This window comes from Chlorocebus sabaeus, chromosome 15 (genome assembly GCF_047675955.1).
Source record: "Chlorocebus sabaeus isolate Y175 chromosome 15, mChlSab1.0.hap1, whole genome shotgun sequence".
NCBI classification, from domain to species: domain Eukaryota; kingdom Metazoa; phylum Chordata; class Mammalia; order Primates; family Cercopithecidae; genus Chlorocebus; species Chlorocebus sabaeus.
Window position 1 is genome coordinate 48187964 of NC_132918.1, and position 27101 is coordinate 48215064.

Sequence of the window (27101 nt, forward strand, 5' to 3'; positions counted from 1 at the left end):
TTAATCAAAGATAGGCTGTTACATGGACCGGACTGACAAGAAGAAAAGCACAGGGAACCCAGGGGCAATTTTACTCCTGCTAAATGCTCCTAGAAATGAATAAGGGTTTGATTGCTAGACACAGACCTTCTAAAATCCCTGGGCTACAGTTGAGTGCCTCCAAATAAATTGTAATTTGTTAATTCATTAAAATTCTAAAGTACCCACCAGAGATCAGGTGCTGGATTGGGCACAGAAACTGCAATAATTGAAAAATCACATTCCTGAATGGGGCTGGGTGAGGTAAGGAGGCTCTTACTAGTTGGGATGATGTCCCAGAAACAATGAACAGTGGCACAGGGTGACAGGGATCATGGTACAGGGTTATACGTGTGATATTGCTCAGTTACTAGAAGAATGGGCATTGGAGAGTTATACTGACATGGGTTCAAATCCCTGTTCAGCCATTTAATTTACTAGGTATGTGATTAAGTTTCTGGAACTTTCTGAAGTTAGTATCCTGGATGTAATGGTCAAACCTGCCTTGTAAGGTTGATCTGAAGACTGAAGGAGGCAGTAGATGAAAGGCCCTTGGCACAGCGCTTGGCACAAGCAGGCACTCAATGAATGGTAGTGTTGCTTTATTTATTTTTTAACCTCTCTTCCAGGTCTGTAATAAGGAATAGAAGTGTGGTGTTTGTGTAGAACTTGTCTACAAGCCAACTTGTTTCAAGCTGGATGGTAATCCCTTTGGGGCATGGCGAGTTCCCATTGGAAATACCCATTCCTACTCACTATGCCCTTTCTTCATTTAAAATACGATCTTTCATAAGATCTGGACTTTGTCCACAGAAGCGCTTCCAAACCCTCCCTACTTCAACCAGCCACCGCTACTCCATCACCAACCAAGGGCATTCCTTAACCGTTAACTTTTCAAAGTAGAGAAAAGATTGTCAGTTAAAAATTGCAAATAATTCTGTTGACAGATGGAGATTTTATTTTACCTTTGGAGTCCCAAATCATCAGAATAGGCCTCACTAATTATACAAATTAAGTAAAGACTGTATTCACTTATTCCTAATAGAGACACAACATGATATGGTGGTTACAAGTGTATTTTCTAACAGTGTAGTTTCTGGAGCCAGACAACCTGGTTCAAATACCAGCTCCACTATTGTGCTGGTGAGTCTCCAAAGATGACCTCCCCAATCTCCACACCTCCTGCTATTCGTGCCTTTTTTGGTATCCCCCAGCATTGAATCTGGGCTTGCCCTTGGAACAAATCGGATGGAGCAGAGGTGACATTGCATGACTTCTGGGGCAAGAACATGAGAAGCTGCCATATAAGGACCACCATGCTGTGAGGATGCCCAACATAGCCATGTAGAGAGGCTTTGTGGAGAGAGAGAGAGGCCCAGAAGGTCCCTAGTAGTTCCAGTCTTCTCAGCTGAGGTGCCAGACATGTGAATGAAGTCATTTTGAAGGCCTAGCCCAGTGAGTCTTCAGATGACTCAAGCCCAAGCTCCTAACTGATAGTAGATGCATGAGAGAATTCAAGCCAGAACCATCCAGCTGAGACCAGTGACCCACAGAACCGTAACAAATAAGAATACATTATTGTTTTAAGCCACTAAATTTGGGGGTTGTTTGTTGTGCAGCAGGAGATTACTGTAATAGTTACGAGCTGTATGACTTTGGGCTTGCTACTTAACCTCCCTGTGCCTCAGTTTCCTCATCTATAAAATGTGGATGATAATACTCCCTACCTCATAGGATTGCTTTGGGACTGAAATTAGTTATTATGTGTATGGCATTAAGAACAGTGCCTAGCACATGGCAAATACTCAAAAAATGTTATTTCTTCATGAAATATTAAACTTATTGAACACTATGTGCCATGGCCTATTTCATATCCTGGGCACACAGTGAGAAGGTCCCTACACTAATGGTACTTGCATTCTAGAAGCAGGAGAGAAACCATAAAATAGATAGGATGGTGATGTTAAGAGTGACCCTGATGAGGTGACATTTGAGTGGAAACCTAGATGATGCAAAGAGTCTACCCCCTGATGGTTCTTGGAGAAACTGTGAGGTCACCACTCCTTCGGGTGCAGTGATTTATTATGTGGCAGCAGACGGTATCTCTGAGGCTTCTTGCCCGTCATAAGTAAAGCACAGATGTCTCCTGGATGTTTATAAATGGAAAGGCCTTGCTCATGGATTAAGGTTAGCTCCTGTGGTGAGGGGGTGGTAGGTTTGGATTGCTTCTTTATGTTTGGTTTCTTTGGTTTTTGACTTTTGAGAGATGCTTTGGGGATATGACACGGGGAGGAGGGAGCTGAAGGGTCTGTTTTTATGAGGAATGTTGCCTTGGGTTCTGGGTGCCAGAACTTTGCACTGTGGTGCGGAGTTGGGAGGAAGCTGTTTTCATCATCTCCATTCACAGCTCTCTGCAACCTTTGTTGGGAGGAATCTTAAGAACATCAAGAAAGAGCGCCCTTGGAACAGGTAGAGATTTCCTCTTCATGGGTCTGTTCAGGGTACTTCCATCAGCAGGGACATTTCATTTACACATTCATCTGTTGATTGACACTTGGGTGTGCTTCTCCCTTTTGGCTATTTTGAGTATTTTGAACCATGCAGTGCTTTCACTTCCTTTGCATATGTAGTCAGGAGTGGAACTGCTGGATCATGTGATAATTTGGGTTTTGAGGAATAGCCAAACTGCTTTCTAGAAGTGAAAGAGAAAAAACCTGGTGAACACTGTTACCAGGAAGCCAGACTGCTTTGTAGGCCAATGTGGATGTCCCCTGGAGTTGCTCCCAAACAACTGGCATTTTGAAGAGAATGCTGGCACAGTCATCAGCTGCTATGAACTTGAGCCATTGTGCTTTAGTGGTTACAACTTATGCATTGTTTAAAGATACATATATTTGTGGTTGACAAAATTTTTTTAAACAAAGGGATCATCAGGAGCCAGGCAGCTACTCCAGGAGATGCCCAATATGCTTGTTTTCATTATGATACTATAATTTTAATGAACTTATTTTATTATTTCCCCATAAATCTTAGATATATGAAAATTTGTTCCTATAAATCTTAGCTATGCATATACTATTTTATTATTCCTTATCTATACATCTGCAAATAACAAAACTATATTTCTTAGAATAGAAATAACAGAATTATGAAGTCAGAAGGGAATTATCAGACAGTCTTCCTAACTACCTCTCTGTACCCTAGTACACACCGGATGTCCACTTCCTCTGTGTTCCCATAGCATTCGGGGACATCTTTATTATAGCACTGATCAGCCTGTATTATAATCATGTTTATTAATCTGCCTTCCCTACTAAATTATAAAGCTCTTGCGGACAAGGCCCTTGTTTTAGTTGTCTATTTTCCTGGTAGCTAACGTAGTGGTTGACACATACAGTAGTAGGTGAGTGAAAGAATGAATTGATTAATCAATCAATTCATAGCTCCATCCACCTGCTTCTGGACAGAACAGCACAGAAATGATAAATCTCTGAAGAAAAGTATCAATTTGTTTCCAAAGATGTCTGGAGAAAGGAGATGTATTAGTCCATTTTCACACTGCTATAAAAAACTACCTGAGACTGGGTAATTTATAAAGAAAAGAGGTTTAATTGACTCACAGTTCTGCATGGCTGCGAAGGCCTCAGGAAACTTAACAATCACCATGGAAAGTGAAGGGGAAGCAAGGCACGTCTTACATCATGGCAGAGAGTAAAAGGGGAGTGCCACATTTCAAACCATCAGCTCAGCAGGGCACAGTGGCTCATGCCTTTAATCCCAACACTTTGGGAGGCCAAGGCGGGCGGATCACGAGGTCAGAAGATTGAGACCATCCTGGCCAACATGGTGAAACTCCATCTCTACTAAAAATACAAAAACTAGCTGGGTGTGGTGGTGCGCGCCTGTAGTCCCAGCTACTCGGGAGGCTGAGGCAGGAGAATTTCTTGAACCCGTGAGGCGGAGGTTTCAGTGAGCCGAGATTGCGCCACTACACTCCAGCCTGGCAACAGAGCAAGACTCTGTCTAAAATAAAATAAAACCATTAGCTCTCATGAGAACTCATTCACTGTCACGAGAACGGCATGGGGGAACCGCCCCCATGATCCAGTCACCTCCCACCAGGCTCCTCCTGCAACATGTGAGGATTACAATTTGAGATGAGATTCGGGTGGGGACCCAGAGCCAGACCATATCAGGAGACTTCTAAGTTTTTGTACTTTGTAGAATTCTACATTGAGAAAGATGTTCTCTTCCTGTGTCCTCCCCTGCTGTGTGTCTAGTTGCGTTCTACCCCCCCAAGTGTGTCATTTTCTGTCACCATATGATTGTATTGAATGACTGTCAGTGTACCAACATTGGTGACATGAACAAAGCAGCAGGCCGTTTGGACTTATTGTTGGTTTCTGAATACTCACTTTCCAGTATAGGTGAACATTCCAGATACATCATTAACTGAAGCTCCTATGTGCTTTCTCTATTTACATTCCACTAGTCAGTTGAAATATAAATATGTATTATGCTTCTTGTAGATGCAAGAGTATAATGCTACAATTTTAACGTTAACTTTGTTAATTATATGTGTAAAATCATTTTGTGTTGAACTTTCCAATCATCAAATAAGGAAATAGGTTAACAGTTAATATGAATTAAGACTATATTATATAGGTAGGTAACTTTAACAAATTTTTTTCTTTCTTGTTTTTTTTTTTTTGAGATGGAGTTTCGCTCTAGTTGCCCAGGCTGGAGTGTGATGGTGCGATCTTGGCTCACTGCAACCTCCGCCTCCCGGGTTCAAGTGATTCTCCTGCCTCAGCCTCCTGAATAAGCTGGGATTACAGGCGCCTGCCACCACACTGGGCTAATTTTTGTATTTTTAGTAGAGATGGGGTTTCACCGTGTTGTCCAGGCTGGTCTTGAACTCCTGACCTCGGGGTGATCCCCCTGCCTCAGCCTCCCAAAGTGCTGAGATAACAGGTGTGAGCCACTATGCCTGGCCAACGTTTTCTTTTAGAGTCAACAAGTGCTTATGAAAATGTAAGTAATATAAGGTTGAGTGATATAGATGAGGTTTTATCATAATTCTAACATTTTTAAAATTGAATATTGAACTAACATTTATAACATTAAATAAAATCACCTTCAGTATGTATTTAAGTTTTCAGTATTTCTTTCCATTTGGACCATAAGTCTTTTGGGGAAAAATAAAAGCACTTTTTGGGGGGAAATTCTTTATATCTTCTCAGGATGAATTAATAGTAAATCTTATCCTTTTGATGATACTTGGCTCTGGCTAAACTGTGATTTTCATACTTGCCCAAGATAGGTATTCAGTGATGCTGGAGTAAATATATGAGGGAAACGGGCATTGTGGCTTTGTGATGTAGAGCCATGTAACAGGAGAGAAGATTTTTTTCCCTTAGTGGTTATTTGGTAAGCTATATGAAGACAGAAGGTTGAACACCTGCTATGGATGCAACAAGGAAGGATGTTGGAATGGGGATCAATGAGATTATTTTATTCGATTCATACAACAAACATTTACTTAGCTTGGACTGTTCTAGGCACATGGGATATATCAGTGAGCCAAACAGAGACTCTTGCCCTTGAGAAGCTTTACATGCCTAGGATGTTCTAGGAGTAGCAAAGAGGCCTATGGGGTGAACAAGCAGAAGGTTGTAGAAGCTGAGGTCGTTGAGAAGGAAGTGGGGTAGATCCTAAAGAGCCCAGTGGGCCATTGTGAGTGAAATGGAAAGCTTTTCAATAAGGGCTCCCGTAGAAAATAGCACAGTCAAAATACAGTGATTCAAGGGGGGTTGTTTACATAGGGACTATCCAGAAAGAGTAGGTAGGCTACAAAGGATAGTACAGTAACACAGAGAAAGTGGCAGACAGGCTGTCACCGCTTCTAGTCCCCAAAGGAGGTGTGGAGGGTGTTGGTACTAGAAGCCAGGAGTCAGCACAAAGTGACCTCACAGAGAAAGAGACAGGAAAGCAAATGCCCTGACCTGACTCTCCTCTCTGTTTTCAGTATCTTGTTGGGGCTTCCCATGGCCAAAAGCAACTGAAAGACAGTTGTTGATGCATTCATTTAGGTCAACCACCCAAGAAGAGTAGGGTGAAGATGGGAGGAGAGTGGATCTGGAGAGGCATATGGACAATGTTTGGCACAGGGAGTCTGTATCGGGGTTCTCCAGAAGTAGAACCAATAGGAGATGTAGATATATAAATGTATATGTATATAAAAATATGTATGTCTATGTTAATGCAAGTACATATGTATATTGAATATACACACACATATATATACACACATATAAAGAGCTTTATTTCAAGGAGTTCGTTTATGTGATTGTGGGATTAGGGAATAGTCAGTCTGAAATTTGCAGTGCAAGTCAGCAGACTGAAAACTCCCAGTGAGAAGATACTGCTGCAGTCTTGAGACAATTTCTTCTTCCTCAGGGAAACCTCAGTTTTGTTCTTAAGGCCTTCCAACTGATTGGATGAGGGCCACCCACATGATTGAGGATAATCTCTTAAGGTGAACTGATTGTAGATGTTAACCGCATCTACAAAACACCTTCATGGCAATACCTAGATTATTGTTGATTGAATAACCACTTACTATAGTCTAGCCAAGTTGACCCAGAAAACTAAACCATCTCAGAGCCACAGCCACTCAAACCCACTGCAGGGTTTTAAGCAGAGGAGTGCCATAATGTGGCTCGTGATTTAAAAGGATCACCCTGAATACTGTGCTGAGAACAGATCATGGGGTGCAAGAATGGAAGAAGGGAGAGCAGGTGGGAGCCTTTTGCTGTAATTCATATGAGAGATAATGAGGGCTTGGGCCAGCATGGGAACCATGGAGGTGGTGAGGGGATGGTCAGTTTTCTGGATATATTTTAAAATAGAGCCAATAAAAATTATTAATGGACAAGATAAGGAGTGTAAGAGAAAAAAGAGGAGTCAAGAATGACCTCAGAGCAAACTGGAAGGATGAAGATGCAATCAGCTGTACAGGGAAGACAGAGGTGGAGCAGCTTTGGCAGGGGAGGCCGGGGGTCTGTCTTCGACATGTTGAGCTCAGCTGTACATTAGACCCCAAGTGATGATGTCACAGCAGATAGCTGTTCCAAATATGATTTTATCATCGGAGAACAGGGAGCAGGTAACAGTTTCCTTCCTGTTCTTGGACCAGTACTTTAGGATGTAACAAAAATTGGAAACATGATAAATGGCAGCTGGTGAGTCCCTGTCTTTAAAGCATGCAGTTCAAGGAACTGGGTGGCTGTATCCAACTATGTGTAGGTGTGCTGGCTGCTGAAGATAAAGCTGCTCTTGACTTAGGTTTTGAGAAGAAGAACAGTATATAGTAAAAAACAAAAAACAAACAAAAGCCTCATTCACTGATCATGGCAATAAAGACACTTCTGTTTCAAATGGCTTGCTCTAGTGTATCACAGGAATAAATCCTATTTCTTGCCTCACCTGAGTCTGTTATTCTGAACCAAAATGTCACCATTTTACATTGACAGTAAGACATCAGGATTTTTTGAGGTTGAACTATGGTCAAAGGACTTGGTTGTTGAGAGTTTGGAGTCTTCCTAACGCTCGATGTTTTTCTTCACTCTTCAGAGAAATCAGTAATTTATTATTGCCCAAAACCCTACCCAGATGCTGCAGCAAAACATGAAAAATACTTTCTAGAGCTAAATGCTGTCAGAGATAGAATCAGCGACACATTTACTGCTATTGTCCAAATTTAAACAGTCCACTTTTTAGATCTTGAGTGTGATCTATCCATCAACCTAACACATTTTCCATAATACTGGAGTTTATAATGAAGAATCATTCCGTTACTTCTGGGTCCTAATTTGATTTGACTATCCAGAACCATCTGATGAAGCTAGCAAGCACTTTGCCACCGTTGACAGCCTGTTATTTTGAGTTAGGATCTTCTAACTTATAGAGACAGAGAACAAAAAAGTGACTGCTTTTGCTATAATTACCTAACAGATTGACGTATGTTAAAATTATCCCTCTCATTCATGTGAAAGTCGTATTAATTTTAAGATAGGATGATTAATTTTTATTTTTAAAAAACAGGCCTACTATTGATGGTGTTGACAAAAAGAGTAAATCTGTGTAAAATATTTGAAGAGATTTATTCTGAACCAAATAGGACCATGACCCATGCCACAGCCCCAGGAGGCCCTGAGAACATGTGCCCCAGGTGCTTGGGCCACAGCTTGGTTTTATGCATTTAGGGAGACAGAAGGCATCAATCATTACATGTAAGGTGTACGTTGGTTTGGTCTGGAAAGGCGGGACAACTTGAAGTGGGGGGGCTTCTACGTCATCCGGATTCAAATATTTTTCTGATTGGCAATTGGTTGAAAGAGTTAAATTATTATCTAAAGACCTGGAATCAATAGAAGTAAGTGTCTGATTAAGATAAAGGGTTGTGGAGACCAAGGTTTTTATCATGCAGATGAAGCCTCCAGATAAGAGGCTTCAGAGAGAATAGACTGTTTCTTACCAGATTTCAAAAGGTGCCAGACTCTTAGTTAATTCTCTCCTGGATCAGGGAGAAGATCTGGAAAGCGAAGGAAATTCTCTACAGAATGTAGATTTTCCCCCAACAGACAGCTTTGCAAGGCCATTTCAAAATATGTGAAAGAAATATATTTTAGGGTAAAATACTTGGAATTCTTTCAGGGCCTGCTATCTGTCATGTTGATATCTTATTGCTACAAAGAGTCTGTTTTGTCAGTCTAAGGTCTCTGTTTTAATATTAATGCTGGTCACCTGTGCCTGGATTCCAAAGGGAGGAGGGTATGATGAGTCATGTCCGACACCCCTGTTATATATAAAGTTTTGGTGCTGCAAAAGAAATAGCACTCGAATATAAAATTTTCTTTTTAATTCTCAGCAAGGCAGGTTACTTCTGTAGAAGGGTGTGCCCTTACAGATGGAGCAATGGTGAGCACATACTTGGACAAGGGAGGGGAAGGGTTCTTATCCCTGACGCATGTGGCCCCTGCTGCTGTGTCGTTCCCCTATTGGCTAGGGTTAGACTGCACAGGCTAAACTAATTCTGATAGGCTGATTTAAAGATGATGTGAGTGCTTTGGCAGGGAAAAAATGGTTGTGCAAGGTGGAGAATGAGTCAGGGTGGAGCACGTAGCAGGTAATCTGAATAAGTTAGAGTGGAGCAGGTGATCAGAATGAGTCAGGGTAGAGCAGGTGATTGAAAAAGGTTGCTTTACCCGGAAGGTGAGTTTAAAAGTAGAAGGCAAGGAAGTGAACATACTAACATATTGATTCTTTGAAGAGAAATTTAGAACTTATATCTAACACCCTTTCCCATCATGGCTGAACTAGTTTTTCAGATTAGCTTTGGAATGCCCTTGGCCAAGAGGAGGGGTCCATTCAGTTGGTTGGGGGGCTTAGAATTTTATATTTGGTTTGCAATGAACTGTGTATATTACCAGTATCTATTAAGTGGTCCTTGGCGGCCAAAAGTTTGAGAAACACTATCCTAGACAGTGCTGTCCTTGAGAGCAGAAGCCACAGTTACCTTTGTCCTTTCCTTGGAGCCCTGCACCTGACACATAGTAGGTATTTAATAAATATTTGATTAATTTATTTTAAACATTGTATGACCTTTATGAGAGAAACAAAAGAATTGTCATTGTTTCCTCCTGTTCCTTGCCTTCTCCTCAAGTAACTTATATTAATTTGGGAAGAGTTTATAACCATTTCATTTCTGAGTTTTACATTCTGCTTCAGTTTTCTCAGACATCTCAGGTACTTTTCTGAGCTGAAACCAAAATGAAGTCACCATCCTCCACAACCTGGAAGCTACCAAACTAACCACTGATATTTCTAATTTATTCATATATGTAGCTATATGCTTTACTTCATGAGAAACTACCAAACCAGTTTCCAAAGGGGTTGACCATTTTGCGCTCCTATTGGCAATAGTTAGAAGTTCTGTGTGCCCCACATTCTGATATTTGGTATCATCAGTCTTTCTAGTTTTAGCTATTCTACTGGGCAAAATTCTAGTCATATGACATTGTGATTTTAGTTGGCATTTCCCTGATGGCTAATAAGGTTGAACTTTTTTTTCACGTGCATATTGGTCTTTGTTTGTGAAGTGTACGCTAAGTCTTATGTCCATGTTTTTTGTTGGATTGTCTTTTATCAGGAAGTTTTAATTCTTTATTCCAAATACAAGTTTATCAGGTATATGTATTGCAATTTTTTTCCTCATCTGTAGTTTATCTACTCATTAACAGTTACTTTTGATGAGCAGAAATTAAAACACTTTTGAAATCCAATTTAATAGTGTTTAACTCTTGCAGTTACTACTTTCTTGCTACCCAAGATTGCAAAGATATTCTTCTGATATGGCTCTGTTGTCTGGGGAAACACCCAGGGTCCTTTATCTCGCACCGAGAAAATTAACAACGACATGGACACACTTGTGGAGTGGATTAAGGAGCAGAAAGTTTAATGGGCAAGAAAGAAGAGAACAGCTCCCCCGATGGAGGGAGGACTAACCCCCATGTGTGGCGGAAAACAGTCAGTTATACTGGGAGGCTTGAGGAGGCGGTGTCTGATTTGCATAGGGCCCAGGGGATTGGTTTGATCAGGTGCATCATTCACATAGCTCTCGAAAAAAGTGGCCTTCCCACCCTAACCTTTTATTATGCAAATATGGCTTCTACCTGGCAGGTTGCCATGATGCCTGTACATGTGGCTTCTACTTGGCTGGCCACCATGATACCTGCACACGTGGCAACAAGGAAAAGTGAGTGGGAACTGCCCTGTTGGGTGGACCTGGTTCTTAGCCACCTGTATTTACATATGCAGGCCTGTGGCTTGCATATCAATGCTTGCAGGTCTGGTTTTTCAGGCCATTTTCTGTTAGAAAAGAAATGTTTTCTAGAACATAAAGTATAATAAAAAAATAAAATTGTGAAAAAAAAAAGAAAAGAAATGTTTTGGGGGCTGCTTTTTTTTTTTTAAAAAGTAAAAGCCTTACCGAAGACTGTTTTACCCTTTCTAGCTGCCTAAAATAATTTCTTAATAACTCTTATAATATATCTATGTTTTTTCTAGAAGCTTATAATTTTAGCTTTTACATTTATGTCTGTGATTCATCTCAAATTAATTTATGTATGGTGTGAGATGGGGTTATGATTCATATTTTTCAACATTTTTTTTTGAAAAGACTGTTCTTTTACCCATTATGTTAGTCAAGATTCTCCAGAGAAAGAGTCAAAAGATTTTATTTATTATTGATTGATTGATTATGGGAATTGGCTCGTGTAATTATAGAGGCTGAGAAGTCCCACCATCTGCTTTCTGCAAGCTGGTGAACCAGGAAAACTGGTGGTGTAATTCAGTCCAAGTTCAGAGACCTGAGAACCAGGAGGGCCTCTGGTGTAAGTCCTGGGGTCCCAAGGCCTGAGAGCCAGGAGCTCTGATAATCTGAGCGCAGGAGAAAAGGAATGTCCCAGCTCAAGGAAGAAGAGAGAGAGAATTTGCCCTTCCTCTACCTTTTTGTTCTACTTGGGTCCTCAGCAGATTGGAGGACGTGCACCCACTCTGTTGAGAATGGATCTGCTTTACTCAGTCTGCTGATTCAAAAGGTAGTCTCTTCCAGGCAAACCCTCATATACACTCCCAGAAATGATGTATTATCAGCTACCTGGACATTCCTTAGCCCAGTAAGTTGACACCTACAAATCAACCATCACACTTACTGAAGAACATTGACACCTTTGGCAAAAATTGATGGACCATTATATGTGTGGGTCTATTTCTGGACTCTTTTCTATTCCATTGATCTGTTTGCCTATCCTGACTATTTTTCTCTTGCTAACAGGGAGTCTTTTTAGACATCGTTATTATGTTGATAATTAACAACGTATTAAGTGAACTACTTTTTTAAAAAGAGAAAAATAAGCCTTAGATTGAAAGACTATATCCACATTTCCTTTCTTCCTATCCAGTCACACAAATTATTCCAAGTTCTCCATACATTGATTTTGTTGACATATTTATATAATGAGCATGTTGACTACATAATACCTGTATTTGTAGTTATTTCTAAAACTTCACCATGTGTTTTAATTTTTGCTCTTTCATATTATCCTCTAAAAAGCAGCGAGAGGCCCTCCATCCTTCACAGGATGTTGTTTATTTTTATATTCTGTAGAAATTATGGCTGATCCAGAAATTAAAGTGAGAAACCAATGTTCCTAGCCAATGCATTCTTTAAGAGATGTTGTTGTCAACTCACTTATTTTGTATAGGGTAACTTCATTAAACAAGCTTGTAAGGGGTTCCTTGCCTCTCACTCTTGGCATAAAATGGATGTATGAAACCAGATTTTGCAGTGTGACTCAGATGTTCATCTTTATCACAAGTTAAATGTTGATGCTTTTCTATTTGTATTTTAAAAGTGCTTTAGGGTTGACAATTTTAAAAAAACAGGCCAAAGATTTGAAATAGAAATTTCACCAGAGAAGATACATAAATGGCCAATAAGCACATGAAGAGATGCTCAACATCATTGGTCATTAGAGAAATGCAATTAAAACCACAATAAACTATTACTTCATACCCATTAGGATGACTTTAACAACAACAAAAAAAACCACAGAGAATAACAAGTGTTGGTGAGGATATTAAGAAGTTGGAACTCTCATACACTGCTGATAGGAATGTAAAATGGTACAGCCATTTTGGAAAACAGTTTCTTTTAAAGTTAAACATTTACCATATGACCCAGCAGTTGTACTTTTAGGTGCAGGAGAAATGAAAATACATCCACATAAAGACTTATACAAAGATGTTTATGGAAGCATTATTACTAATAGCCAAAAGTAGATACATTTCAAATTCAACAGGGTAAATGGATAAATGTGTGGCATATTCATACAATGGAATATTATTCAGCCATAAAACGTATGCAGTACTAATTCATGCTATAACATGGACCTCAGAGACACTGTGCTAAGTGAAAGAAGCCAGATGCAATAGACCACATACTGTTTGATTCCATTCATATGAATGTCCAGAAAAGGCAAGTCTGTAGAGACAGGAAGTAGATTAGTGCTTGCTTGAGGCTGTGGGTGGGAATGAGCAGTGACTGCAGATGGGCGTGAGAAATCTTTTTGGAGCGATGGAAATGTTCTGAAATTGGATTGTAGTGGTGGTTGCACAACTCCATACATTTTCTAAGAATCATTGAAATGTACACTTTAAAATGAGTGGGTTAGTATGGTTTGTAATTCATACCTCTATAAAGTTTGTGTGTGTGTGTGTGTGTGTGTGTTTAAGGAAAAAAGTGTTTTATGATTGAAAAACTCGGACCTGAATTGGGTCTGAAATATCAAGGAAAAACACCAGGACCCTGCCTGAAACTTGTGGCCAAGTGGGGAATGATAAAAGCAGAACTGCTCTATATGGCATTCTGGGACTCTCAGGTTTAAGAATCAGCTTCTCCTTGAATTGAAAAACCACAGCATAAGTGCTTCTCATCAACATCAGCCATCTCTTCAGACAGTTGAGGGCTTTGAGGAAAAGGTGCTTGGTGAAACTTGGGTATTCGCATTTTATGAATAACCCTAAACTTTGCAATTGTACCAGGTCACCATGCAGGAAGTACCAGGCATGTTTGAATGTAATTACCCCCAGCCTGCCATAACTTTCAAGCCATCTGTGCCAGTTTCACGCAGTCTGGACTAGTAAGTTCTTTCTGAGGTGCTCCCCAGTCTTATTTTCCTGTCTACTAGTGTCTTCTTTTTATGATTTTTCTTCTTAAATGTGTTGTTGTCACAGAACATTTAATTTAAATGCCACACCATCTGAGCAAAATGATTCACTGTCTTTTCTTCTGCTGACTAAACTCTCCTCCGGGAATCATGAGGTTTTTCTTAAATAGCATGCTAGTTTATCCACTTTTGTTTTAATTTCATTTACATTTTTTAAAAAGCTTTGTGTTTGGAGAGTCTGAGTGGAAAATTATTTAGCTAGCTTGAAAAGAATTTATAAGCAAAGTTAGCTAGGTTGTCGGGAGGCTTGGGCAGACGGGTGTGGAAATAATGAAGGTGCCTCCTCTGTTGATGCTCCTAACCACCATCCCAAGGATGTGCCCTCGGGTTGTTGCTTCTGGCACCTCTTAGCCCTTCCCACACCCTCTTCCTCGCTATTTGAGGCTACACATTTGTGAGCCATCTGGCTAGAGTAAGACAGTCGTCTGTGGCCTCAGATGTTGTTTTCTCTTGTAAAAGTTTTTCCATGTCCCATCTATCTGATCAAATGTCCTCTTTCCTGAGAGAACTGGACCTTTTGAAATGTTTTTCCCCATCATTCTAGCTGCCTTATGATATTGCAACATTCAGCTCAAATATCTTAACCTGACATGTTCAAAAGCAAACTTTATGACCCCCTCTGTCCCTCTGCCCTACTTCTCTCTAAAGCAAAACAACATAAAACCTTTCTCTCCTTCTTACTGCCTTTGTATTGTGGATGGTACCTGCAGGGCTTGAAACCCTGAAGCTATCTTCAGTGTTTTTTTTAACCTGCCGTCAGACATCTGGCCTCTGCCACATTAAGTGAACCAAGCTTTCCCATGCAAATGCCCACTGTGAAATTAAAACAACAATGGTCTCTTCTTTTTTTTTTTTTTCTTTTTTGCCTGCTGGATTGATAAGTATTGATAGGCATCCAGTGTAGGAGAGGGTGTGAAAAATGGGAATTAATACAACTCTTCTTGGGGGATATTCTGTAATCATCTAAAATGCCCAACTCCTTGATTTAGCAAGTCCATTTCTAGGAATTTATCCTTTAAAAATATTCCCTTAAGCACAAGAATATTTTTATAATTATGTTTATAATAGCATTATTTATATTAATGAAAATTTGGAAACATGCTAAATTTAGAAAAACTTGAGATTTCTTGTATAAATTATGGTACAAGTGTACATTAGAATAGTATAAAGCCATTACAGATGGCAGTATAGCTGTCTTTCAGTCTTTTGGAGGAGTTATCTGGATATTTGATAGCTGCTTAACAGATCTGGCTTCCATTTTAAAAATATACTCATATATTATTTTATAATGTTATACATGACATTTTCTTCTAGATAACCTACAAATACAGCATCTATCATTCTTACTACATCCTAATAAAAATCACCTCAGTGACTTCTGGTCAAACATGAATTAAGCATTTATTTACATATTTAAGCGTTTATTTAAGTATTTCTCTTCCCACCAAAATTGCAGGAAGGGAATTGAAAAGGTTAAACTCATAGGACAAATGGAATTGGAACAGAATTAATAGTACATGAGAGATACCAACAAGATTTTGGAAGATAAGAAAGCAGATGGTCAGTGGTGACTGAATTAACAGAAGAGAGAGAGCAAACACTCCCCTGCCAGAGGGGAAGGGAGGTGTCAGTAGGAAACAAGCCGATTTGTGCCACAGAATTCTAGAAAGGCTCTGGAGCTGGAGGCACCTGGTTTCTTGGAAGGCAGGCGGGCAGATGAGGTTAGAAATTTGAGTTCTGTTTGAAGACCTCTGTAAGAGCGGTCAACCCTACAGGTTCCCTCCTCCACCTTAAGCAGCAAGAGCGCTGTCTCTCTTCTACCTCCTCACCTTCTCCCTCCAGCCTGGCAGGGACTATGCTCTGGGAACCACAGGGGTTCTGGGCTTCAGAACTGCACAGCTAGCAGAAGAGGTCAGGCCCAGGTGTGGCACTGAAAACAGGGTAATTACAGTCTGCGTGCGTACTAGAATGGTGAGACCCCAGGCCCCACCTCTCCCTCTGTTCCCACGGAAGCTGCAGCAAGGTCTTTACCCCTCAGGCGAGGCATTGAACAATCTTAGAGAAAATGAACAGCCCTTGAGAAAGGACCTCTGTCCAAATACTGACATTGGGAGGCCCAAGGAAAAAGCCAGCTTGTCCCCATCACACTGGTGATAAGCCCTGCCACAGAGCTTCAGTCAGCCTCACCTCAGTTCTGAATATGAACAGGCAGTTGAGGATTACTAGACATTGAGGAAAGCCTCTTACATGAAAAGGCAGAACCCAAACCGAGGGAAACAAAAACTCCAAGGAAACAGACAAGGCAGAGCAGAAGAAAATGTCAAAAATAATGATCATTATCATCCTCAGGGAGATGTGAAAAGACACTGTGCACATAAAATCAAAGCAGGATACTAAAAACAAAGGAAACAACAAGGAAAACACTGTTGGAAATTAAAAGCTTGATAATAGAAATGAAAAAAATATTGTTAGGGCTGGGAGATAAACTTGAAGATACTCAGCAGGTAGAACAAAATAAGAGGTAGAATATTGAAGAGAAAAAATAAGAATATTAGAGAATCCTATCAGGGAAGTCCAAGTCTGACTAGTGAGAGTTCTAGAAAGAAAGAACAAGGAATTTGGAGAGGAGGGATTTATCAAAGAAATAACACTCAGCACAAATGAGTGAAGGAAGATAAACACCAAGGTGCATCTTTGTTAACTTTACTCACAAAAATCCTACAAGTCTCTGCAGGGGAGGACAATCACATAGAAGGGGGAAGAACAGCTTCAGCCTGTTGCTGGAAGCTAGAAGGCAGTGGAGCAAAGCCTTTAGAGTTCTGAGAAAACCATTTTAAAGCTACAATTCTGTACCTTGCCAAACTGGCAGACAAGTGCTGAGTACAGAATAAAGACATTTTCAGAGGTGTACTATCTTAAACTTTTAATCTCTGTACACCCTTTGTAAGAAACCTAAAGGAGGATGATCTCCAGAAAAATGAAGGAATAAAACAAGCAAGGAAAATGACATAGAAACCCTGGGAACGGGGGTTCCTGAATTGGTGAAGAAGCGAAGTCTCAGCCCACAGCTGTGCTGCAGGCCTTGAGAGTGGCCAGTCCAGACTGGATAGAGGGTGGGCAGGAGGAAGGAGAGCTCCAGAATGGGTGTTTCCAAGGAGAGAATGGAATTGATAGGATACTGGTGCCTGGCCAGTATTGAGACGGGTTTTAGTGATAGGCATATAGAAAACTAAGCTAACCCAAAGAACAAGGCAGGGCCGGGCGTGGTGGCTCACGCCTATAATCCCAGCACTTTGGGAGGCCGAGACAGGCAGATCAGTTGAGGTCAGGAGTTTGAGACCAGCCTGACCAACATGGTGAAACCTCATCTCTACTAAAAAGACAGAATTAGCTGGGCGTGGTGGTGGGCACCTGTAATCCCAGCTACTTGGGGGGCTGAGACAGGAGAATAGATTGAGCCTGGGAGACGGAGGTTACAGTGAGCTGAGATTGCGCCATTGCACTCCAGCCTGGGCAACAAGGGCGAAACTCCATCTCAAACAGACAACAACAACAACTCAAAGGCAATTATTAGCTTTAGGAAAAATGAAAAAAAAAATTAGCCCAGCAGTGAAAAATTTAATATTCATGTGGGCGTAGTCATGAAAATCTTGAATGTGGATTTAGCCAGAAGTTTTGACAGAGGAATAGAGGGAATAACAGAAAGCAAAGAGGTAAAGTTTAAAAGGGCTAAGTCAAGAAGTAGCAGCATAAGCATATAATATATGAAGCAACAGGAAATAAATTTCAGGCAAAATGTCTGAAAGAATTACACTGGTTGCTTCTGAGGAGTGGCTGTCAGGGGCAGGAAGAGGGCAAGGACTTATTTCCCATTGCTGTTATAAACGATGGACATACTTTTATATTGTAAACTATGGACATACTTTCAATATAAGAATTGGATTTGAAAACAATTTTAGTTCTCTCTTGTAGCAATTTAATGCTACCATGTAAAGCCTGTCTTTTACTCATTTAAGAGAATATTCGATACTCACATATACATCTGTTCTGTTTTAAATGTACTTGCTTCTTTACTCTGATTTCTCTTATTCCAGAAGGGAAGGGCTTTTTGTTTCATTCCTAATAAAATATTAGTATAGCTGGGTGCAGTGGCTCATGCCTGTAATCCCAGCACTTTGGGAGGCCAAGACGGGTGGATCAGAGCACCCTGGCCAACATGGTGAAACCCTGTTTCCACTAAAAATACAAAGAATTAGCTGGGCGTGGTGGCGCGTGCCTGTAGTCCCAGCTACTTAGGAGGCTGAGGCAGGGGAATCGCTTGAACCCGGGAGGCAGAGGTTGCAGTGAACCAATATCACGCCACTGCACTCCACTCCAGCCTGAACGACACAGAAAGACTCCGTCTCAAAAAAAAAAACCAAACAAGAAAGAAAAGAAAAAATTAGTATAATTTTGTGTTCCTGACCCATAAAAGATTTATCAGATGAAATTCCAGTTTATGGAGATATTTTCTTGAAAATATTTCAGATTTGTTTCTTAGATTATTGCATAGAAGTCAGTTCTGTCCTATAAACATTTTTGAAAATATATGTATATTCATGTGTCATTGAGAAGAAAACATGGGCCAGGTATGGTGGCTCATGCCTGTAATCCCAGCACTTTGTGAGGCTGAGGTGGGGGGGATCACCTGAGGTTAGGAGTTCGAGACCAGCCTGACCAATATGGTGAAACCCCGTTTCCAATAAAAATACAAAAATAAGCTGGTCATGATAGTGGGTGCCTGTAGGTAGTCCCAGCTACTTGGGAGGCTGAGGCAGGAAAATCACTTGAACCTGGGAGGAGGAGGTTGCAGTGAGCTGAGATCGCACCACTGCACTCCCGCCTGGGCGACAGAGCCAGACTGTCTCAAAAAAACAAAAACAAAAACAAAAAACAAAAAACATGGGTGTTGTATGACAAAAAGGCTCCCCCAGACGTAAAAGTCTGTTACCTTTAAGAATATCTGCCAGACAATATGTACTAGTGGTTTAGCCTGCGGATGCTTTTTCTCCAGGAGTCTCCACCTGTCATGTCTGTCTTCTGGATTAATTTATGTTGACAACTTCTGGAGAATTGAAAGAATGCCCTAAAATGGCTTAAGTACTTTGTTCCAGTTTTCAAAGGTATAAAGAAATTGGCCGGGTGACGGAACGAGACCCTGTCTCTCTCTCTCTCTCTCACACACATACACACACACACACAATCCTTTATACGTGGGTTGAGGGAATATAACAAAGCAGACTGCTTGGAATGGGCATCTGAACAAACTGTTGGTGCCGTCTCTCACATGACCGCCCCCCACTTCCCCCAGGGAGGCACTGCCAGGTTCTGGGTCACATGAGCCCTTGGAGTTTGTTTTATCCTAGTTTGATACACACACACACACACGCACGCACGCACATATATGTGTATGTGTGTGTGTATATGTTGCTGTGCCAGCAGCTGTTATTTGATGAATACTTGTTGATTTGCAAAACAAATAAATAGCAAAGAAAATCCCAAAACTATTCACAGATCTGAGACCAAATATATGAGGATAGGAAACTTTTCTCCATCTCCACCTTCACCTTCATTGTGCTTTTTGGATGCATGGCTGCCAGGGGCATGTGGGTTCAATTACTCTGACACAGATGACTAGAACATTCCTATCTGTGCAAGGTTCACAGTCCGCTGCAGGACCAGGTGCACACCGCAGACACCTGCGAGACCTGTGGATGCTGAGGAGGTACCGAAGGGGAGAGGGAACAGTGAACTCTGTCTCTGGGAGGTGAAAGAGGGAAGATGACATCCCCCCAGGTTTAGGAATTGGGTGGGAGAGGATGAATTCCTAGAGAAGGTGTATTTGGCCCCAACTTTGAAATTGGGGTGGAAGTTAGTAGTCTGAGAAGGGAAGAAAGAATATTCCAGGCAGGGAATTTACATACGACCTCACAGAGGTGGGAAAGGAAAGGGGCCAGGTGTGTTTGAGGATGGACAGAATGATCCCAAGACAAATAGCTGGGGGGTAGATGAGGCCAGAATGTCAGCCTGGGGTGGGCCTCGTACCCTATGATTCTAAGGAGTTTGGACTTCATTCTGCAGGTAATAGGAAGCCCCTCTGTTGTTCTTTCATTCTTTTATTCATTCAACAGCTATTTATTCATTCAACCTGTGGTTGTTGGGAATTCAATGGGGCAGCTTCAAACATTAGAGGAGAGGCCTAGAGGTTCTAAGGCCAGGGTGGCCCTGTGTCCACATTTGTCCTGGACAGTTCTGAAGTGTACTTGTCATCCAGGGCATCTCTCATGATTTACTGTTTGTCACGGATTTTTCATTGTTTTAAAATAAGTATTACTTTTTTTCGCTTTTTTAGTCATTTTAAGGACTTTAGAAATATTACTCTTAATAGTCGCTTTAAAATAATCTAGGATGGGTTTGGTAGAGCTTCACTTAGTACTTCCACCTTTCACCATGGTCTTGTCTAGAAGTGTTTCACACACATATGCGGTGCCCAGAGTTCTCCTTCAACACATGGCAAATGTGAAAGACAACCAGTGATAACCTGTCTCTCCTTTCCCTGCACAACTAACACCTTTCAAGGACAGCAGGCGGGGTGCACACTGATCACATGACACAGCCTGGGCTTCAGCCACTAGATACTGCTACTCCTTCCAGTCTCGGGTTGTGGAGGGCTGAGCATTTGCTGCTGCTGCTCCTTGCAGCCACAGGAGGTGCCAGTGCTGTGATTGATGCCAGGCCTGGTAAGGTGCCCGAAGCACCAGGCTCACACCAGCTGGTTCAGTGGGAAGCATGGGAAAGTATAGCTTCACTGCACACGTACGATGGATTGGGAAATGGGGACTCTTACTATAGAGTATATAGAATATCCTGGATGCTCTTGCCTAGAGTATTTTTGAAATTTATTGCTCAGGGTGTATCTACAGCTCTTTATCTTATCATTTGGTAATGTTTTTAAGAAGTTTTTTGCTGTAAACCCTTTCAGGAGCAAATGGCTTAAAAAAAAAAAAAAAAAGCTCCTGTTTAGAGAAAAACTGAGTAGTGAATTTCCAGTTTTCTCAAGAACATGGATGAGGAATGTATAACTTGCTAGATTTACCACCACTAATGTCCACAGTAGGATCTCAGGGTATCATTGGCCAAAGGAAAACTGCAAGACAAATGTATGTGAAAAGGAATACTCTTCGTTTTCAATGTTGTCTCTTTCCCAACCAAAACCTAAGGCGGCAGCTCTTGGCACGATTGCCTGTCTCCTCATCCTGCTGCATCTACCTCAGCCTTCCTGCTTCTCTGGGTTCTGCTTTGTTGTTCCTTCACGTTTTTCCCATTTGCCTTTCCACTTGGCAGACTTGAGTCTGAACACCCTCCCCCTGCCGAAGGGCAGGGCCTGGCCCAGCCGGGATCTTTCTGACTTCTTCATGCTTAGGCAGCATTTGCACAAGAAACATAACCTGAAGTCCTGTCTCTTGTTTGTTTTGTAACCAAGTCTTCATTCAGCGCAAGAAGTACTAGTGGCTGCTGATTGCCTGTCACCCCAGCTGACCAGCCACAGATAAAGGACTCGGGGTGATAACTCAGAGATGATAACAGGGGCTTGAGGGCCTAGTTACACTTTTGCAGGGGCCATGGAAATTACAGCATGTGCCTCGATGATTCTGAATTTTCTCACCTTTGTGGTGGCTCCAGATCATCCACGTCTACTCAAAAGTGAGGTGCTTTGACCTTAATTCAGCCCATGGTACTCCAAGCAGTCTACAGTTAGGCAAAGCTGGTACCTCCCTTACTATTCACACAGGCTGTGTCGGCTTCTTTGGTGGCCACATCACACTGTTGATTCCTACAGAGCCTGTAGTTACCCCAAACAACAAGGGTGTCTATACAGTTACCTGCCACAGAGATGCTGGGTAAGGACACCTGGTGAATGTCACTATCCATTTGTTAATCAGGGTAATTAACACAAAGTGCAAAACAGCTCTAACAAACAACCCCCCAGTCTCAGTGGCCTAACCCAACACAGTCCAGTGCAGTGGGAGAGCTGTTCTGGGCAGTTCTCCTTTAAGCACTGACTCCTTCTTGTGTGGCTCTGTTGTCTTCTAGCACCTCCACGTTTCTTCTACTGAATCTCCTCCTTAGAGCAAAAAGAGAACTCCAAAAGGATTGCACGGGGTGTATTATGGCTAGGGCTGGAGGGAATGGGTGCATCACTTCCATCCACATTCCATTGACCAGGACCCAGACTCATGGCCCCAGCCTAACTGCAAGGGAGGCTGGGAAGTGTCGACTCCATGTGTGACCTGAGAAGAAATATGGTTTGGGAGCATCTCCTCAGCCTCTGCCACAGTCAGGTCATGGAAAAACACAGCAAAGGAAGTCAGGTGACCTGAGTTCTGCCATTGACTTTCTGGGTGGCCTTAGGTAAGTCGTCATAACTGCTCTCAGCCATTTCTTCCTCCCCGTAAGGATCTTAATGATGCTTGCCCTGTGCTTGTGAGTTTACATTGTTATATAAAAGTATGTGCTAGTAAGAGGAGTCATGGCCTGCACTATTTTTTTATAAGATTATAAGGATCCCAGTCATTTATTCAGTGAATATTTTCTGAGCACCTATAGTAGCCAAGCATTGGACAAACTGTAGACCCACAGACAAACTGTTCTCTGTAGCTTACATTCTGATGGTGAGACAGATGATAAATAATCTCTGAAGAAATAAGAGGGCTGTGTGATCTAAGTGACTAGGGGTGCTCAGGATAGGCTTCTCTGAAACGGTGACTCTTGAGCTGACCTAGATGATGAGGTGGAGTCAGACCTGTGAATATCAGGAAGAAGGCTGTACCAGGCAGAGGACCAGGCTGTGCAAAGGCCCTGAGGTAGAAACCAGCTCGGAGGGCGCCTTGAACAGAAAAGTGGCATGACGCCAAGTTGTTGCTTGAAGGAGAAATATGAGAGATAAGGGGATATATCATGCAGTGTTTTAACCTCTCTGTGCCTCAGTTTCCTCACCTGTAAACTGTAAAGTTGGGCTAATAATATCAACTTCATAGGGTTGCTGTAAGGGATTAAATGAAGTGATACGTATATCGTGCATAGAAAAATGCCTGGCACCTGATGTTCACTAAGAGTCTGAACTATAATTAAGGTGAAGATTGTATTCTAAAGTGCAGCGGGAAAGTTTTGGGTGGTTTTCAGTGGTTACCTCCACTGGTGTCTTCATACTGGGCTCAAGGTGGATGGAAGTTTCCATGCTCCTTCTGGACATCCAGGGGTAAAGTTTTTTTGGTGAAATCCCAAAAACAAAAGAAAATGTTCAAAATATCACGTTATTTCTGCTAATCAATATATGTTTTATTTTTTAAACATGTATAAGATTTACATTTTAAAAAGTAGTATTGAAATATACCTAGAATATAGATGAATAAGATCCTGTAAGCTTCTGATTTATCCCCCTCTAGAAAGACCGCCAAATATTTGTACATAACTTGTCTATAGATCTTTCTGGAATACCTTTGGAGGCACATGAGAGAGGTGACACTGAGTGGCTGTGCCTCGAGCTTTACGTAGATAAAGTGTGGTCTGCATTTTAGAATGCACGTTCCCAAAGGTTTGTTTGTGGAAGAGGGAAATTGTAGAAGATTAGAATGATGGCTTAAAAAAAAATCACATGTGCTGCAAACACAGTTCTTTTTGATCCAAGTAGTAAATGATGTGTTTGGGGAGGAAAAGCTGCAGACACAAAGGAGCATTCCCATTCCTGCAGAAACGCACTCCTCCACACAGAAGAAGCTGGCCTCCTATTTTCATTTCGCTCATAGTGCCCTAAAAATGCAAACCATCAGCTTAAAATGCAGTTCCTCTGTCCTCTGGCAGGAGCCCCGGCATCGAGAGCCTTGGCATGTTTGCCTGTGACAGTGAGGACATCCCAGGAGCTGTGGGGTGAGTTGAGGTCACTGTGGAAGCTCTAGGTTTTGGCCCACACAGAACTTTGCTGTTGATAGGAAAAAACACAAACATCGAATTGTTTTTCTGCAGGCAGATAATGAATACCCAAGTCAATATAATCTCACAAAACAGTAGCTTCATCTAATTGCCACCAAAAAAGCACCTCGAGTTTCTGCGTTGTGTTAGCATTTACAGGAGATTTGAAATATAAAGTTTCCAAAAAGATATTCATCTTCTTTTTGCAAAGAATGGCTTAGAAAAGAGGGTGGTCTTTTGGAGCTCCGCTGCCAGGCAAGGTAGGATATATTAGAATGAAAGAGGTAGAGCCAGCAGTAGGTATATTGTCTGTGATTTGTGCAAGGAAACCGGTGATTCGTTGAGTACCTAATGGGTTATTCATTTAACAAATATTTTTAATGTTAAGCTTCATCTTGGGGCCATGTCAGATCCTGGTAATGCAACAGTGAACAAGGCAGGAAGGATCCTTGCCTTCTTGAGGTTGAGCTTTATAACATACAGTGAGTGAGTGGGCTGAGCCTGCCCGTGCTCACAGACCTGAGGGGTGCACTGCTAATTGGACAGAGCCCACCTTGGGGTTTGGGGGTGTCTAGGCATGTCTCCAGGAGGAAGTGACCTTGAAACTGAGACCCTAAGCATGAGTGAGAAAGGCAGAAGTGGGAACATGTTCCAGGTGGAAGGAATAGCTTGTGAAGATCCTATGTATTTTTATTTTTCCTTCTTCCCTTCTTCCTCAGCCAGAAAATTCAAAGATGCCCAGGTTGTGGATTTATATGTACAACATTATCCCATTTTCCTTTTTAAAACAGGGTCTCTCTGTCCTCCAGGCTAGAGTGCAGTGGTGTGATCATGGCTCACTGCAGCTTTGATGTCCCAGGCTCAAGTAATCCTCACACTTCAGCCTCCTAAGTAGCTGGGACTACAGGCATGCACCACCACATCCAGCTAAATTTTTAAATTTTTTTTAGAGACACGATGTCCCTACATTGCCCACGCTGGTCTTGAACTCTTGGACTCAAGCGATCCTCCTGCCTTGGCCTCCCAAAGTATTAAGATTACAAGCATGTATACATAATATATACATAAATATTTATGTGTATAGATATACATATTTATGTGTGTGTGTGTGTATATATATTCTCACATACACACACACACACAAATATTTTGATCAGCATGGAAGGAAACCCACTAAATTTGTAACAGTGGTTGCTTCTGAGGAAGGAGGAGGAAATGGGGCCTGGGATGAAGACAAAGGAAATCTTATTTTTATCTGAAATGTTTTATGTACTTCATTAAAGGAGACTTTAAAAATATAGTAACAAAATGTTAACAAAAGTCAATTTTGTGTTTGGTATCCAGGTGTTATTCTATGTATCTTTCTGTTTTTTTTTTTTTTTTTTTTTTTGCTATTCTTAACAAAGAAAATTCAAGGATATGAACTGTAGATTCTCCAAGTGGAAAGGCCATCTTCAGAGAATATTCTTTCTAAAGTCCTTTAGAATGACAATCAGGAGCTCTCATCAAAGCTTGCTTCAGAGGGCATCAGACAATCTTGATCACTCATATAAAAATGAAGAACAGATGTTGTGTTACACTGAAAAGGTTCACAGCAGTATGCATCTCATTTGCAATAGAATTTCTCTCTGGCCTTCAGTGCAAGATGACATTTGTGTCTGATTATAGGAGACTCACACGGGTACAGATTACCTCTGCATCCTTCTTTCAAAAGAAACTTTGCTGGGGTTGTTCGGGTCAGCATGTGTTCAAAATTGCAATGATGTAACCCAGTTTCTATTGATGATCATATCTGTGTCTCATTCTCAAATTTTCATTGCCATGGGAACAGGTACAAAACTTTTCGGAACAAATGTTTATTTTATTGAGAATGAGCATCCAAGTCCTGTAGTTAATTTCAACACCTGTCTACAGGAGAGTCGACAGAATTGTCTAAATAGTGTCAGAGGACTAAGAACCTGCCAATGATACATGATTATATCTCCCTGTTCCTCTCCTCGTTGAAATTGTCTAAAGCCTCCAGGACAGTCTTCCTCACTTCTTGCGAATTTTAACTCCTGGTTCACTGTCACTGTCTTCAACACTCTTCCTTGTCCTAATCCACTATAATTTCAGTATCTATATGGGTGATCTTCTCAGGTCTTTAACCTCCTCTCCGCCAAAGAACGTATCCTCCATAATTCCTCAGCCTCCCACCTCCACTGTTATTTTGTCCTTACTCCACCACAGTCTTGGTTGTTACTGTCCTCACCCCACTGGGTCCTGATTTCCATCCTAACCCAGTTTGGATTGCATGGCATGTCATTAGGGTCACTCTTTTGCCTATGTCTTCAACTCCCTTGTCCCTCTCTCCCGCCATATCCTCACTTGGCAAAGCTCACCACTCTCCCCTACTGCTTACATCCAACTCTCCACCTGCCCTTACCTCCGCCCACGGAACTGAATGTGGCTGGGGAGGAAGACCACGAACAAACAAAAACTAATACCTCCACCATGCAGAGAGGTCTTAATTTTAATTCATTTATTTCAGGTGGGCCCCCAGCAGTCCTGGTACTCCTGCTGCACTTCCTTAATCCATTTCCTCACTTTCTCTTCTGTTATCAGATTCCCAGTAGCTCCTTTCTCTTCCACATTTGCTGCTGATGACCTTGTTTTCTATTTCACTAAGAAAAGCAATCCAGAAAAAAAATTCTATATGCTTTCACCACCTCATTTACTAACCTACCTACATCTGCCTTTCCTCCTCTCACTGGGCAAAACTGTCCATGCTCCTATTAAGGCCAACTCCACAGCTGTTCCTTCTGTAGATCAGATCCCTCTTTGCCTGCTCAAGGACATCTCTTAAGCAATCCTCCCTCTCTTTTGCTTCATCAGTTTTTCCCTCTCTACAGAATCCTTCCCATCAGCATACAAACATGCCTTAGGAAGCACCCATTGCAAAAACCCTGCCTAGACCCCATATCCCCTTCCAGCTACCCCCATATTACTCTGTTCATCTTTACAGCAAAACTCCTTCAAAAGCTTGTCTGTATTTATTGTCACCATTTCCTCTCACCCCATTTTCTCATGATCCTTCTCTTATCCAGTTTTCTCCCCATGGTGCCGCCAAAACAGCTTTGTCAGCATTACCAGTGACTTCTGGTTGATCAACTTCTGTGTTGCTGAATCCGCTGGTCTTTCTCAGCAGCAGTGCTTAACTCGGTTGCCCATTCATTCCTCCTT

The 27101-nt window shown here is 41.6% G+C and overlaps 1 protein-coding gene across 1 annotated transcript in view; it reads left to right on the forward strand.

Moving 5' to 3' along the window:
- Positions 1–27101, forward strand: part of PCOLCE2 (procollagen C-endopeptidase enhancer 2) — a 71789-nt gene that overhangs the window by 11078 nt on the left and 33610 nt on the right. The window lies entirely within an intron of this gene.